Source organism: Vigna angularis, chromosome 1 (assembly GCF_016808095.1).
Source record: "Vigna angularis cultivar LongXiaoDou No.4 chromosome 1, ASM1680809v1, whole genome shotgun sequence".
Classification (NCBI taxonomy): Eukaryota; Viridiplantae; Streptophyta; class Magnoliopsida; order Fabales; family Fabaceae; genus Vigna; species Vigna angularis.
In genome coordinates, this window is record NC_068970.1 from 31,035,422 (window position 1) to 31,049,664 (window position 14,243).

The window sequence follows — 14,243 nt, forward strand, 5'->3', positions numbered from 1 at the left end:
TGTATAGAAAGGAAATCCTTAATTTAAATAGGATTTCCGTAAAACCTAGAAAAAGGCGGAAAAGAAGAAAGTTAAAAAACCTAATTGCTTCTAAACATAAATCTTAATAGAACATACAATTTCAACAATCTCTCTTGGATGGTATGTTCACCAATTTTAACTTAAAAATGATAGATCGAAAATGAATGTAATGGAAGAATCTGGTAAATATATTGGCCTGTTCATAGGAGTGAAAGAGAAGAAGATGCACGAGATCATTACAGGAAATATCCAAATTATCAACAGATATTTATCGATGGACTATAATCCTTCGGTAAGTTCTTAATACTATGAAATTATTGGTGGATTGTGGTTCAGTTTGTTACCGACATATTTGTCCATCAGTAAATGTGTCTGTGTAAAGATTCATCGGTAAGATGTTTGGCTTATTATCGACAATTGACATTTGTCGGTAAGCACTAGGATAAGCTTTATTAGGGATTCCCGAAATCAATTTTCCCTTTTTCAAATTTTTCCTTCTCTTGAGACGTAGAAAGTATTCTCCCTCCACAACCATTTAGGGTTCCCTAATTCGCAGACCAGAGCGTCTCTATCATTTGCCTCGTCATTCCTTTTAATTGTAGAGGCCAAGTGTTTCATTCGATCAAGGCTATTAGCAAAGCGTCCATCCCATTACAACCTTCGACGTCTCCTTCCCTCAATCACAAAGGTAGAGCCTACTTCAGTGCATTCGTAGAGGACGTCTACATCATTCCACCCATAGAGCTATTCGTAAAGGATCCTTCGTAGAATTGGTAAGTGTCTTATTCTGCCACTTAAGTCTTGATCCTCTTGCCTGATGAGGAGGTCATCCCTACATCAAACACAATTCACAAAATCACAAGAAACATCATTACGCATTAGTAAACCACAAACAACACCCTAAGATCATTCCTATCTCCGCTGAGGGTAAACAGAACCCCTCAGCGCAACCTGTGCATCAAACCAGGAACCCAACAAGCTTAAGAAACCACTCTGCAGGAATCGCGCTCAGGGCAAATTTCCGTTGAGCGGCGATTTTGTAGATTTTCAAAAATACCCAAAACATGTTCTAATCTCCACCCACATGCAATCTTCCTAGTTCAAGACCCTGATGACAAATTTATGAACACCAAAAACGGCGCCACAAACTTGTTTAACAATCGGCAAGTGTGACCGAATCGTATCAAGTAATAAAACTAGGTAAGACCAAGTATCGTTTTCCCAAAGGACTCACGGCCTAGTTAGTTATCTGATTTGTTGATTATTTAAGACTTGTGAACGATTGATTGTAGGTTTTTAATGCAAAAGACAGTAATTAAACATGTATGCATGAATTTGATCAATGGCAAAAAGAGTAAAACAAACACGTAATGAATGATATGGATGAGTATGTTGTTGGGCTTTTCAATTTCATCTTATCCACTCTCATATACTTTAAGAATTCATCAATCTTTTCATCAATGTTAATGCCACTCTCTAAATTACCTTGTCAAGAAGGCCTATCCTTAATTACGAGTTCATACAATTCCTAGCATTCCTAGTAATTAGTTCTGAAGTGCAGGAGCTTAAAGGCAACCAATATGCTATTGGGAGAAATTCCCCGGATCTAGATCTCCCCGTACGTTCCCATATCGACAAAATCAATGATCATGACAATGAATGAGTTAAACAATGCATGCTTTGAGCAAAGAGGAAAAATCCTAACTAATGATGAAAGAAAGCATGTATCTCAAATAAGATGTTTAAACACAAATTCCATATATGAGAGTTTCACAAGATTACATTGATCCCCCAACAACAATACAAAGTTTAGTTCACCATATTCATGGTGAATCTAGATGAACAATAATGAAAGAATGAAAGAGATAGAAAAACCCTAGAAAGAGAAGAGGAGAGTCGTCACCATCTCCCAATCTACCCCCAAGGGGTGAAAAGTGTGTTTCTGCTTCCTCTCAGCCAAAGATACAAACCCTAGGAATACCTAAAGCTTATATACTATTCGTAAAATACAGAAAATTAGGCCCAAGCCCAAAATAGTGCCGCTCAGCGGTAAACTACCGCTCAGCGGTAAGTGTCACTGGTAGAAAAATACCTTTTTATGACAGACCTATTATAACGGATAAAAATTATCCATTATAATAGGTTGACCGGTGGCAGAATGGTAATAAAAGTAAAATATATTATAACGTAGTTTTGTAAATCCGTTATAATATGAAATGCGGTGGCAAACTTGTAAATAAATTTAAAACATATTATAACGTAGATTTATATATCAGTTATAATTTCAAACACGGTGGCAAACTTGTAAATAAATTAAAAACATATTATAACGAAGTTATACATATCTGTTATAATACATAAGAGGATTATAAAACTTTGGTAATATATTAGAACTGATTTTAAAAAATATCTCATAATATCTCTCAAAATCTGATTTTTCTATTTTCCTCAACAATTTCAGTCAGGTTAAAGTGTCGAAGTCTTCGCAAGCCCTAATTTCTCCTCACATTGAATTGCTGGCGCGATCTTCCCACATTGTTGGCTCTCCATGGTCTTCCCATGCTCTCCATGTCGTCGTCTCGAAGGCGCCAGACAAGTAGTTTGTGTTACCGGAGCTTCCGATTACATCGCTTCCTGGCTCGTCAAGTTTCTTCTTGAATGTGGCTACACCGTCAAGGCCACCGTTCGCGACACGAGTATGTTTTTTTTACTTCTGTAATTTTTGTTTTCGTCAGTGATTATTTGTGGTGATGCATTACTATTTGGAAGATTAAAGATTGGGTAATGTGTGATGTGCAGATGATCCCGAAAAGGTAGATCACTTGCTCAGCCTTGATGGTGCGAATGAGAGATTGCATCTCGTCAAGGCGAATCTTCTAGAAGAAGGTTCCTTTTACTCTGCCGTTGAAGGTTGTCACGCTGTGTCTCACACTGCTTCTCCCTTTTTCAACGATGTCAAAGATCCGCAGATTTGCTTCTTTTGCGATTTGATTTATGTATTTATTTTTTAATTTGTTTTGGCTGTGTAATATTTTGTTTTTAATTTATTTATTGCAGACTGAGTTGTTGGATCTGGCAATGAAGGGGACTCTGAATGTTCTGAAATCGTGTGTGAACTCGCCCACGCTGAAACGCGTCGTTTGAACTTCTTCTATTGCTGCAGTTGCGTTCAGTTTTTGCCTTAATTGTAGAACTGTTTTAGCAATGGAGATTGCTAGAGGGATAATGTATTTCCATGAAGAGTGTGAGGCTTCAATCATTCACTGTGACATAAAGCCTCAAAACATCTTGGTGGATGAGTTTTGGATTGCCAAAATATTCGATTTTGGGCTTGCAAAACTTCTCATGCCCGATCAAACCAGAATGGCCCTTGAATGGAACAAGAATGGCCCAATATCTGTCAAGACTGATGTTTATAGATACAAAATAATGTTGTTGGAAATTTTATGTTGCAGAAGAAACATCGAAGTTCATGCCCCTGAACCTGAGGCGGTTAGTCTCTGCTCCTGGGCTTATAACTGTTTTGTTGTAGGAAAACTCAATAAGCTTTTTCCTTGGGAAGTGGTGGATGACAAAACTGTTGTGGAAAATATGGTTAAAGTAGCACTTTGGTGTATCCAAGATGAACCTTTTCCTCGCCCAACAATGAAGAGTGTCGTATTGATTTTAGAAGGGGTCACTGACATAGAAATTCCTCCTTGTCCCGCTTCTAATTCTACTTGAATTTTCTCTGTTAAGAAATGTCGCAGTGTTCATGAATCATATGCTTTTCAGTTTATTTGTTTGTGGTTGTCTTACTGCCACTTGTTAGGCTTATTTTATGGTGCTGTTAAGGTAACAAGACAGAAGTTGAACTAGTAATGCATAAGGTTGGGATGGCATTGTTTGATTAATGTAGCCAACTCCAACTAATGGGGTAAGGCTTATCTAATGAAGTTTGGTTTATTTAACATCAGTTTTAAAAAGATATCTGAATACTTATTACAATCATTTATTAGATATTATTTCTTAGCTTACTGTTTCTTATCCATGAATAGGTTGACATTTTGGTTCTCAAATATATTATTGTTGAGAGCAATTATGAGCAAAGAAGTTGAAAATATACACTTTGGTGATGGTTCGTGCATCAACAGTGAATGTGGTGTAGTTGGCAACACTCTTCATAAAGAAGAAAATGGCAACATAGAAAAACAATTTCATAGCTGGGAGATGAAAGAAGAACCCGTGTAGGTGATCAAGATCAAGAAAGTTTTTCTATTTATTTATGGAAAAGAAAATCATTTGTTCTAAAAATGATTTTTTCTTTTAACTCTCTTAATTTTTAGAACCCCAAGGGAGTTGTTAAAACAGGATTATAATTTCATTGGAGGTTAATTATAATAATTATTTTTTTTAAAAAAAAAAACATATATTATAACGTACTAAACAATGTACGTTATAATATCTTTCGTGCATATTATAACTGATTTCAGAAACTACGTTATAATATGTTATTATAACGTAAATTTTTACTACGTTATAAAATGCGCAGACTTATTATATCGCCCAGAATTATATCGCCAATAACTACGTTATAATAGATCATTTTTGTACGTTACAAAATGTGATTTTTCCACTAGTGTGTGCGAGTTCGTTTCTTCCCCTTAGCGGCCATTTCACCCCTCAGCAGAACCAACGTGAGTTTCTGAGTGCCGCTCAGCGGTAAACTGCCGCTGAGCGGTGGTTGCGGCTTCTCCTTTTGCACTTTTTGATGTCTTTTCTGATTCCCTTTCTATTCTTCTTCACTTCTTTCACCAAATTCACCTTAAAACCTGCATAAAACACTGAAATCAAGCATAAACCTGTCCAGCTCTCTTATTTCTGAAAATATGACCAAAAACATGATTTCAAGCTAGTTTCTAAGTGTTAAAGGTTGCTTTTAGTATCAAATTTAAGCATGAAAATAACAGTTTTTCAACTGTTATCACAACCCCAAACTTAGAACTTTGCTTGTCCTCAAGCAAACAAAATATAACTCAATCTTCTACCAATCAATATAATGGTTCACTCCATTCAAAATCCTCTTTTCAAGATAAGTAAAAACTTCAATCAAACTCATGACAAAGATTTCAATCAAGATATGCACATGCTTTGGGTGATCACAAAATCACTTAATATCCAACAAATGCTATTTTTCATGAATGATCAATCAACTAAGCATGGATGTTCATGTGCTCATGGAATATTTCCTCACTAGGTAAAGTGTTTCACTCAAACACAAGTGTATAAGAGGTAATCACTCATTCGCTCTACTACCACAATGTCACAAGAATTTACTTTGCCTTTCATTTAACCACAATCAAATACATTCACAAGCATGCATCATCACAAGGACTTTTCAATGGCTTATAATGTGGCTGGGCTAACAAGAAAATTGGTTTTTCTAGATCACAAAACCCTTGAGTTAAGAGAATAATATAAACACAATCATTCTTACTTTCCCAACTTTCTTTTGCATTGAGCTTTGCTTTTCTTTTCCTTTCTTTCTCTTTTTCTTTTGCTTTTCACATATTTACTTCTTAGCTCAATGCTTTCAATTTCCCTTTCTATTTTCCAACAACCCCAAACTTGAACATTTGTCAATACCACAAAATATTTTCTACTTAACTCAAGGTAAAGCTTTCAACAAGGGTTTTAAATTTATGTTCAAGGCTAAGGGTTCAAAGGATAAAACACATAGTGTTCTCTTGTAATGGCTTATTTCATGCAATTTGGCTAATATAAGGGTTTCCAACAAACGACCTTGATCATATAATGCAAACAAGCAATTGATTCAATCATAGAAAACCTGAGCAAAGTTATTCATGCTTCCAAAGTAATAACACTCAAAGTAATAACTCTGGAGCTCAAAACCTCACATAAAAGCTCATTCACATTTGACATACATATCCTGCTTAATATCACAATCACAATCATACTAACTTGCATTTGTTCACAAAGCTTGTGAACCACTTGTATAAGCATGTAATGTATATATCTCAAAATCAATCCATATCAAAGCATCATTCAAGCATTACTCATCAAACATTCACAATTATCAGCAAACCATCATAACAGATAAAGTTTCCAATTGAGTACATCAAACCCTATTCTAAAAACAAAAATAAGACAAATCCTCCTTTAGTGCTTTGAAAAACTCAACCCCCATCAATGATGCTCTCTCCCAACCCCAAACTTAGATGAACAACAAGTAAGAAAGTGAGTGGAAAAGAAATTTTCTCAAAAGGGGTGAGGGAAAAGTTGTAGAAAACTTTGGAAAAGTATGCAGGAGTGTGTGTGCAGAGAAAAATCTAAAAGGAGAGGCCAAGGCGCAGCTTAGGGTATAAAAAATACCCTAATGGGCTCGGGTTCCGCTAAGGGGCAACCCAAGCCCAGTCTGCGATACTACCGCTCAGCGGCACTTTCGGGAAGTGTTCTTCTTCTTCCTGGCTTGACCTACATGCGTCCTAAACATACCCCTCAATGGCCCCCTGCAATGAAATTCTCAGATCACTCATGCACAACCCTATTGAGCAGGATCAAAACAAATAATACAGATAAAATCAATCAACTGGGTTGCCTCCCAGGTAGAGCTTGTTTAACGTCACGAGCCTAACCCAAAATCCACCAACACCCATCAGTAGGTGCAAAACTTTCTTACCAACACCCATCAGTAGGTGTACACAAACATAGTATCCTTCAGTAGATACTTTTCCGCCTAACATCCATCAGTAGATGTAAACCCTGTAACAATCTTACAACAAAATAACAAAATACCCAAAAGTTCAAAATTACATCACCAAAACAAAAATTAAAAGTTCTTAAATCACTGGGTTGCCTCCCAGCAAGCGCTCTTTTAACGTCATTAGCTTGACCCAGTAAAGTTTCAAGTTCCTTCTTCAAGATTAATATCTGTATCCAACCAACTCCTTAACTACTTCCGATGTACTGTTTTGACTCTTCTAGAATATGGAGACTCTATCTCTATCATCTCCTTTTCTTTATAGCCTTTCACAACCCACAACTTGTTTTTGAATCTCACATGTGTACCAAGTTTAAGTTGTTCTTTCATCCCATCATCATGAACTTCTCTTCCTCTACCAATCTTCTCTTTTTCATGTACCTGAAACAACAAACAATGTTTACCTTTAACCTTGAGCTTTTCATCTTTGGGGCTAGTCATGAGTACATCTTGAAATGCAGCTTTATGACTAGCTTCTTCCTCTTGCATCTGTCTCTCCTCTTTGAAAACATCTACAATAACCCTCTCTTCTCGGTCTTGGAATGCTACTATACCTTCATTCACATCAATGATAGCTTTGGTCGTTTTCATAAACGGTCTTCCGAGAATAATGGGTATCTTTTCGGTCTCCATCTCCATCACCACAAAATCTGCCAAGAACTGTAGTTTGCCTACACAAACTATAATGTCCTTTGCTATTCCATAAGGTTTCTTCGAAGATCCATCTGCCATTACTAGGTTAACCTTTATAGGTTTCACATCCACATCACCAATCTGTTCCAGTAAAGAATAAGGTATCAAGTTGACACTTGATCCTAAATCAAGTAAAGCTTTCCTGACTCTTTTCTTCCCTATTGTGCATGGAATGGAAAATCCTCCTGGATCCTCGGCTTTTGGAGGGAATGACTCCTTTTTGACAGTTTTATACTTCTTTGTATCATCATCTCTATGTCTTTTCTTTGTAGAGATTTCTTCCTCAGGTTTAGTATAAACTGCAATTTGCTGTAGTATCTCCTTCCAAGGTGCGTCATTGTCTACCATACTGAATAATTCTGTAAAATCAAATTGTTTCTCATGATTTATTGGAAAAGGAAGCATATCATTATTCTTTATCTCTTTTCTCTCTTCTTTTTCTTTCTCTCCTTTCTCCTTCTTCTTTTCGTCTAACTCAACTATTTCATCATTTGTGCTCTCCACCACTCTACATTCTTCCCTGGGGTTAACCTCAGTATTAGCCCCAAAATTTCTATTAGGCCTTTCTTCCACTTGCTTGGTAATCTGACCCATTTGAATCTCCAAATTCTTAATAGCAGCATCAGTACTCTTTTGAGAAGATTTAGTTTTCTGTATAAATTGATTAAGAGTTTCTTCCATCTTTATGAACCTTTCATTAAATGCAGAAAACTGTTGCCATAAAGTTGGTTGTTGTTGTTGCTTGTTGAATTGCCCATTTTGTCCAGCCTGCCCATTCTGCCCTTGACCAATGCTTGGGTGTGGTTTCCACCCTTGATTGAAGTTCCCTTGTCGGTACGGAAACTGGTTGGCCATGAAGTTCACATCTTCCAAAGCTTCTACTGGAAAGGCACACTAACCATTTATATGGTCACCTCCACACAATTCACACAACTGTGATTGAACCTGTGCAACAGTCTTTAACTCTTTCGGCAATTGTGCAAGTGTTTTCGTAAGAGCTTCCAGTTGTTGAGTTAGAATCTTATTTTATGCTAGCAAGGCGTCATGGGTTTGCAGCTGTAAAACTCCTTTTTGTTGACTAAGAGCTCCTCTTTCACTATTCAAATCATTATCACTAGTGGCCATATTATCAATGATTTCTGTAGCTTCTTCTAGAGTTTTCCATTTGATGTTTCCTCCAGCTGTGGCGTCAAGCATCATCTTGGTTTGAGAACCAAGGCCAGTAAGAAAAGCCAAGACTACCTCCCCCTCGTCAAAACCATGTGTGGGAGTTTTTCTCAGTAAGCTTTTATATCTTTCCCATGCATGACCTAGTGATTCCTCCATACCTTGCCTGAAAGTTGTAATCTCTTGCTTTCCTTTATTTACCTTTGATTGTGGAAAGTATTTGTTTAGGAATTTTGTTACCACCTCTTCCCATTCTGTAAAACTTCCTTCTGGAAAAGAGTTTAACCAAATCTTAGCGTTGCCTCCTAGTGAGAATGGAAACAAGCTAAGTTTGATTGCATCGTCCAGCACCCCATTTATCTTGACTGTGTTGCAAATCTCGTTAAATGTAGTGAGGTGCTCATATGGGCTTTCGTGAGACAACCCATTAAACTGGTTACTCTTGACCAATTGAATTAGTGCTGGTTTCACCTCCATATTAGCTGCATTGACTCCTGGTCTTGCTATGCTGTTAAAGTGTTGAGGTCCAGCTACATTTGTATAATCAGCAAGAGTTCGTCTATTGTTCTCCATATTTTCAGTGCTATGGTCAGAATTCTATGGTGATGGTTGTAACAGAGTTTCCGGAGAAGGAATGAGTTCTCTAGATGTTCTGATTCTTCTCCTCCATCTACTCTCGTCCAAACCTTCAAGAAGAGGTTCTACAGTTTTCTTGCTCCTTGTTCGGATTGCTTCCTGCATACACAAGAAAACAAATCCCTAAAAGAATTGGTTAGTACAAAAAGATATAAGATCAGAGATAAGAAAATAACATAAAAACAGAAAACAGAAAAAAAAATAAAAACAGAAAAATATAAACAGAAAATAACAAGTCAAAGATAATCAATAATCAAACAAATGAACTAGTTAAACCAGAGTCCCCGGCAACGACGCCAAAAACTTGATGGCAAATTTATGAACACCGAAAACAGCGCCACAAACTTGTTTAACAATCGGCAAGTGTGACCGAATCGTATCAAGTAATAAAACTAGGTAAGACCAAGTATCGTTTTCCCAAAGGACTCACGGCCTAGTTAGTTATCTGATTTGTTGATTATTTAAGACTTGTGAACGATTGATTGTAGGTTTTTAATGCAAAAGACAGTAATTAAACATGTATGCATGAATTTGATCAATGGCAAAAAGAGTAAAACAAACACGTAATGAATGGTATGGATGAGTATGTTGTTGGGCTTTTCAATTTCATCTTATCCACTCTCATATACTTTAAGAATTCATCAATCTTTTCATCAATGTTAATGCCACTCTCTAAATTACCTTGTCAAGAAGGCCTATCCTTAATTACGAGTTCATACAATTCCTAGCATTCCTAGTAATTAGTTCTGAAGTGCAGGAGCTTAAAGGCAACCAATATGCTATTGGGAGAAATTCCTCGAATCTAGATCTCCCCGTACGTTCCCATATCGACAAAATCAATGATCATGACAATGAATGAGTTAAACAATGCATGCTTTGAGCAAAGAGAAAAAACCCTAACTAATGATGAAAGAAAGCATGTATCTCAAATAAGATGTTTAAACACAAATTCCATATATGAGAGTTTCACAAGATTACATTGATCCCCCAACAACAATACAAGGTTTAGTTGACCATATTCATGGTGAATCTAGATGAACAATAATGAAAGAATGAAAGAGATAGAAAAACCCTAGAAAGAGAACAGGAGAGCCGTCACCATCTCCCAATCTACCCCCAAGGGGTGAAAAGTGTGTTTCTGCTTCCTCCCAGCCAAAGATACAAACCCTAGGAATACCTAAAGCTTATATACTATTCGTAAAATACAGAAAATTAGGCCCAAGCCCAAAATAGTGCCGCTCAGCGGTAAACTACCGCTCAGCGGTAAGTGCGCGAGTTCGTTTCTTCCCCTCAGCGGCCATTTCACCCCTTAGCGGAACCAACGTGAGTTTCTGAGTGCCGCTCAGCGGTAAACTGCCGCTGAGCAGTGGTTGCGGCTTCTCCTTTTGCACTTTTTGATGTCTTTTCTGATTCCCTTTCTATTCTTCTTCACTTCTTTCACCAAATTCACCTTAAAACCTGCATGAAACACTAAAATCAAGCATAAACCTGTCCAACTCTCTGATTTGTGAAAATATGACCAAAAACATGATTTCAAGCTAGTTTCTAAGTGTTAAAGGTTGCTTTTAGTATCAAATTTAAGCATAAAAATAACAGTTTTCAACTGTTATCAGACCCAAATCAAGCATTTTAATCGGTTCAAAGAACAATTAATTCATCTAATCATGCATAAAAATCAAAATCCCTAAAGAATCATGCTTAGACAACCATGTTCATATCAATCCATGCTTTCAAAAACCCTAAAATGTAAAATGCTTGTACTTACTTGGGTGGAGATGCTAGATGAGTGAAAAATGCTCTTAGAAAGTGAAGAAATCAGCCCCCAGCAGCAATGCTCTCACCAAACCCCCAAACTTGAGAGGAAACTTGGTGCAAAAGTGTTTGAAAAAGAGAGTTTTTTGAAGGGGGAAGAAGGGAAAGTGAAGAGAACTCTTTGGAGAGTGCATAAGAATGTGTGGGAAGAGGGAAATATGAAAGTGGAAGCAAAGCTGCACCCTAGGGTATAAAAATAGCCTAATGGGCCTAATCCCGCTGAGCCCAATTGAAACAAAATGGTCCACCCAAATCTGCAGTAGTCGCGGGCATTTGCGGCACTAACTCTCCTTCTTCTTATAGGTGTGCTATACTCATGCCTCTCACTCACCCCATGCATTTAGGTTCTCACATCACTCACACATTCAATCTGTACAATGCAACTTGAGCAAAATCAAAACAAACAAAGATAAAGTCAATCAACTGGGTTACCTCCCAGGTAGCGCTTGTTTAACGTCACGAGCCTGACCCAAAATCCTCCAGCACCCTTCAGTGAGTGCAAATCTTTCTTACCAACACCCATTAGTAGGTGCTTCCTAACCTAGTATCCTTCTGTAGATACTCAACCACCTAGCATCCATCAGTAAATGCTATACCATAAAATCTCAAACAACATAAATCAATGTCCCAAAGTTTATAAATTACATCACTAAAATAACAAAATTAAGGAAGTTAATGTTCTCAAATCACTAGGGTGCCTCCCAGTAAGCGCTCTTTTAACGTCATTATCTTGACCCAAGAAAGCTCAAGTTCCATCTTCAATGTTGGTGTTCTTCTTTCTTTCATCACACCAACTCATCAGCTGCTTCCGGTCCACCTTTTTTACTCTCCTTGAATATGGAGCTTCAATCTCTATCACTCTATTCTCTCTATAGTCTTTCACAACCCACAACTTGTTCTTGAATCTTACTGGTGTACCAAGTTTGAGTTGTGCCTCCATCAAGTCATCATGAACCTTCCTTTCTTTGCCATCTTTTTCTTCTTCCCTAACCTGTGACAAGAAACAATTTTTACCTTTGAAGACCAACTTTGTAGCTTTTGAACTAGTCAAGGGTACATCCTTACATGCAGCTTTATGACTAGCCTCCTTCTCTTGAATATGCTGCTCCACTTTGAAGACATTAAAGATCACATTTTCTCCTCGGTCTTGAAGCACTATCATCCCATCATCCACATTGATGATTACCTTTGCCGTTTTCATAAACGGTCTTCCAAGAATGATTGGGACCTTCTCATCCTTCTTCATCTCCATCACCACAAAATTTACCAGGAATTTTAGTTTGTCTATGCAAACCACCACATCTTCCGCCACACCATAAGGTTTCTTGGAAGATCCATCCTCCATTAGCAAAGTCACCTTTGTTGGTTTGACTTCAAGATCACCAATTCTTTTGAGCAGAGATAAATGCATCAAATTAATGCTTGACCCTAAATCAATTAGGGATTTCCTTATATTCTCCTTCCCAAAGACGCAAGGAATAGTAAAACTTCCTGGATCTTTCACTTTTGGAGGAAGTGGCTTCTTTTCAATATCACTACAATCTCCCTTTTCATCTAGATATCTCTTCTTTGTGGAGACTTGCTTCATGTGCTTTGCATAAGCTGGAATTTGTTGCAGTGCTTCATTCAAAGGTATTGTAATCTCCAATTGCCTGAAGATATCTTTAAAACGTCCATATTGTCTCTCTTTTTCAATCTTTTCACTCCCCTTAGGATAAGGAAGAATTTTTTCATTTTTCTCAATTTTTTTCTCTCCCCTCTTCTTGTCTTTCTCTTTTATCTCATCCTCACCTATTATCTCTTCTTCTCTCTCCACTCTTTCTTTTCTCTCCTCTTTTTCGTCTTTTGTTTCTAACTCAACTCTCTTTTTTTTCTCATCCACCCTCTCAACATCTGCACTTACAATAACTTTACACTCTTCCTTAGGGTTAACCTCAATATTAGTCCCAAAACTCTTGTCAGGCATATCTTCCAGCTTCTTAGCCATTTGACCAACCTATATCTCCAAATTTCTAATTGCAACTTCAGTGCTTTTATGGTTGGAAATAGTCACCTGAATAAATTGTTGAAGAGTTTCTTCAAGCTTGGATGATTTCTCATTCAATGCAGATACTTGTTGCCATATTGATGGTTGCTGCTGTGGTCTACTAAATTGTCCTGCTTGTCCAACTTGTCCATTCTGACCTTGACCCATGCTTGGGTGAGGTTTTCACCCTTGGTTGTAGTTCCCTTGGCGGTATTCAAATTGATTAGCCATAAAATTGACATCTTCTAAGGCCTCCAACTGAGCGAGTGTCTTTGTCAAATTCTCCAACTGTTGAGTTATGATTTTATTCTATGCAAGCAAGGCATCATTTCATTGCAATTGTAGAACTCCCTTATGTTGAATTGGAGCTCCTCTCTCATTATGCATCTCATTATCATTAGTATCCATGTTGTCAATCAATTCAGTGGCTTCCTCTGGAGTCTTGCATTTAATATTACCTCCAACTGAGGCATCTAGCATCAACTTGGTTTGTGAACCAAGACCTCCAAGGAAAAGAAGGACTATTGTTGCTTCGTCAAAGCCATGAGTGGGCGTCTTTCTCAACAAGCTCTTGTATCTATCTAAGGCTTGACCTAGCGTCTCCTCCATGCCTTGTCTAAAAGAAGAAATCTCTTGCTTCCCTTTGTTGATTTTGGATTGTGGGAAGTACTTTTTTAGGAACTTTGAAACCATGACTTCCCATTCAACAAAGCTACCTTCCGGAAAAGAATTCAACCATAACTTAGCATTGCCTCCCAATGAGAAAGGAAACAAACTAAACTTTATCGCTTCATCTGGCACACCATTGATCTTTACAGTGTTGCAAATCTCGTTGAATGTGGTGAGATGATCATACGAACTTTCATGTGATAGCCCATTAAATTAGTTGCTTTTTACCAATTATATCAACACTGATTTCACCTTCATGTTTGCCGCATTGACCATCGGCCTAGCAATTCTATTAAAGTGATGAGGGCCAACAACATTGGTGTAATCCGCCAGAGTACGTCTAACATTGTTCTCTTCGGCCATCTCTTATGTGCTCTGGCTATATCTTTGTGGTGAGGGTTGTAGAAGTGTTTCCGGAGAAGGAAATAATTCTCTAGAAGTTCGGATCTTCCTTCTCCT

General features: G+C 37.5%; 1 pseudogene; it reads left to right on the top strand.

Annotated features, from left to right (window-relative positions):
• Positions 1-2,569: 2,569 nt before the first annotated feature.
• On the top strand, positions 2,570-3,744 carry LOC108323020 (G-type lectin S-receptor-like serine/threonine-protein kinase RLK1; annotated as a pseudogene).
• Positions 3,745-14,243: the final 10,499 nt, after the last annotated feature.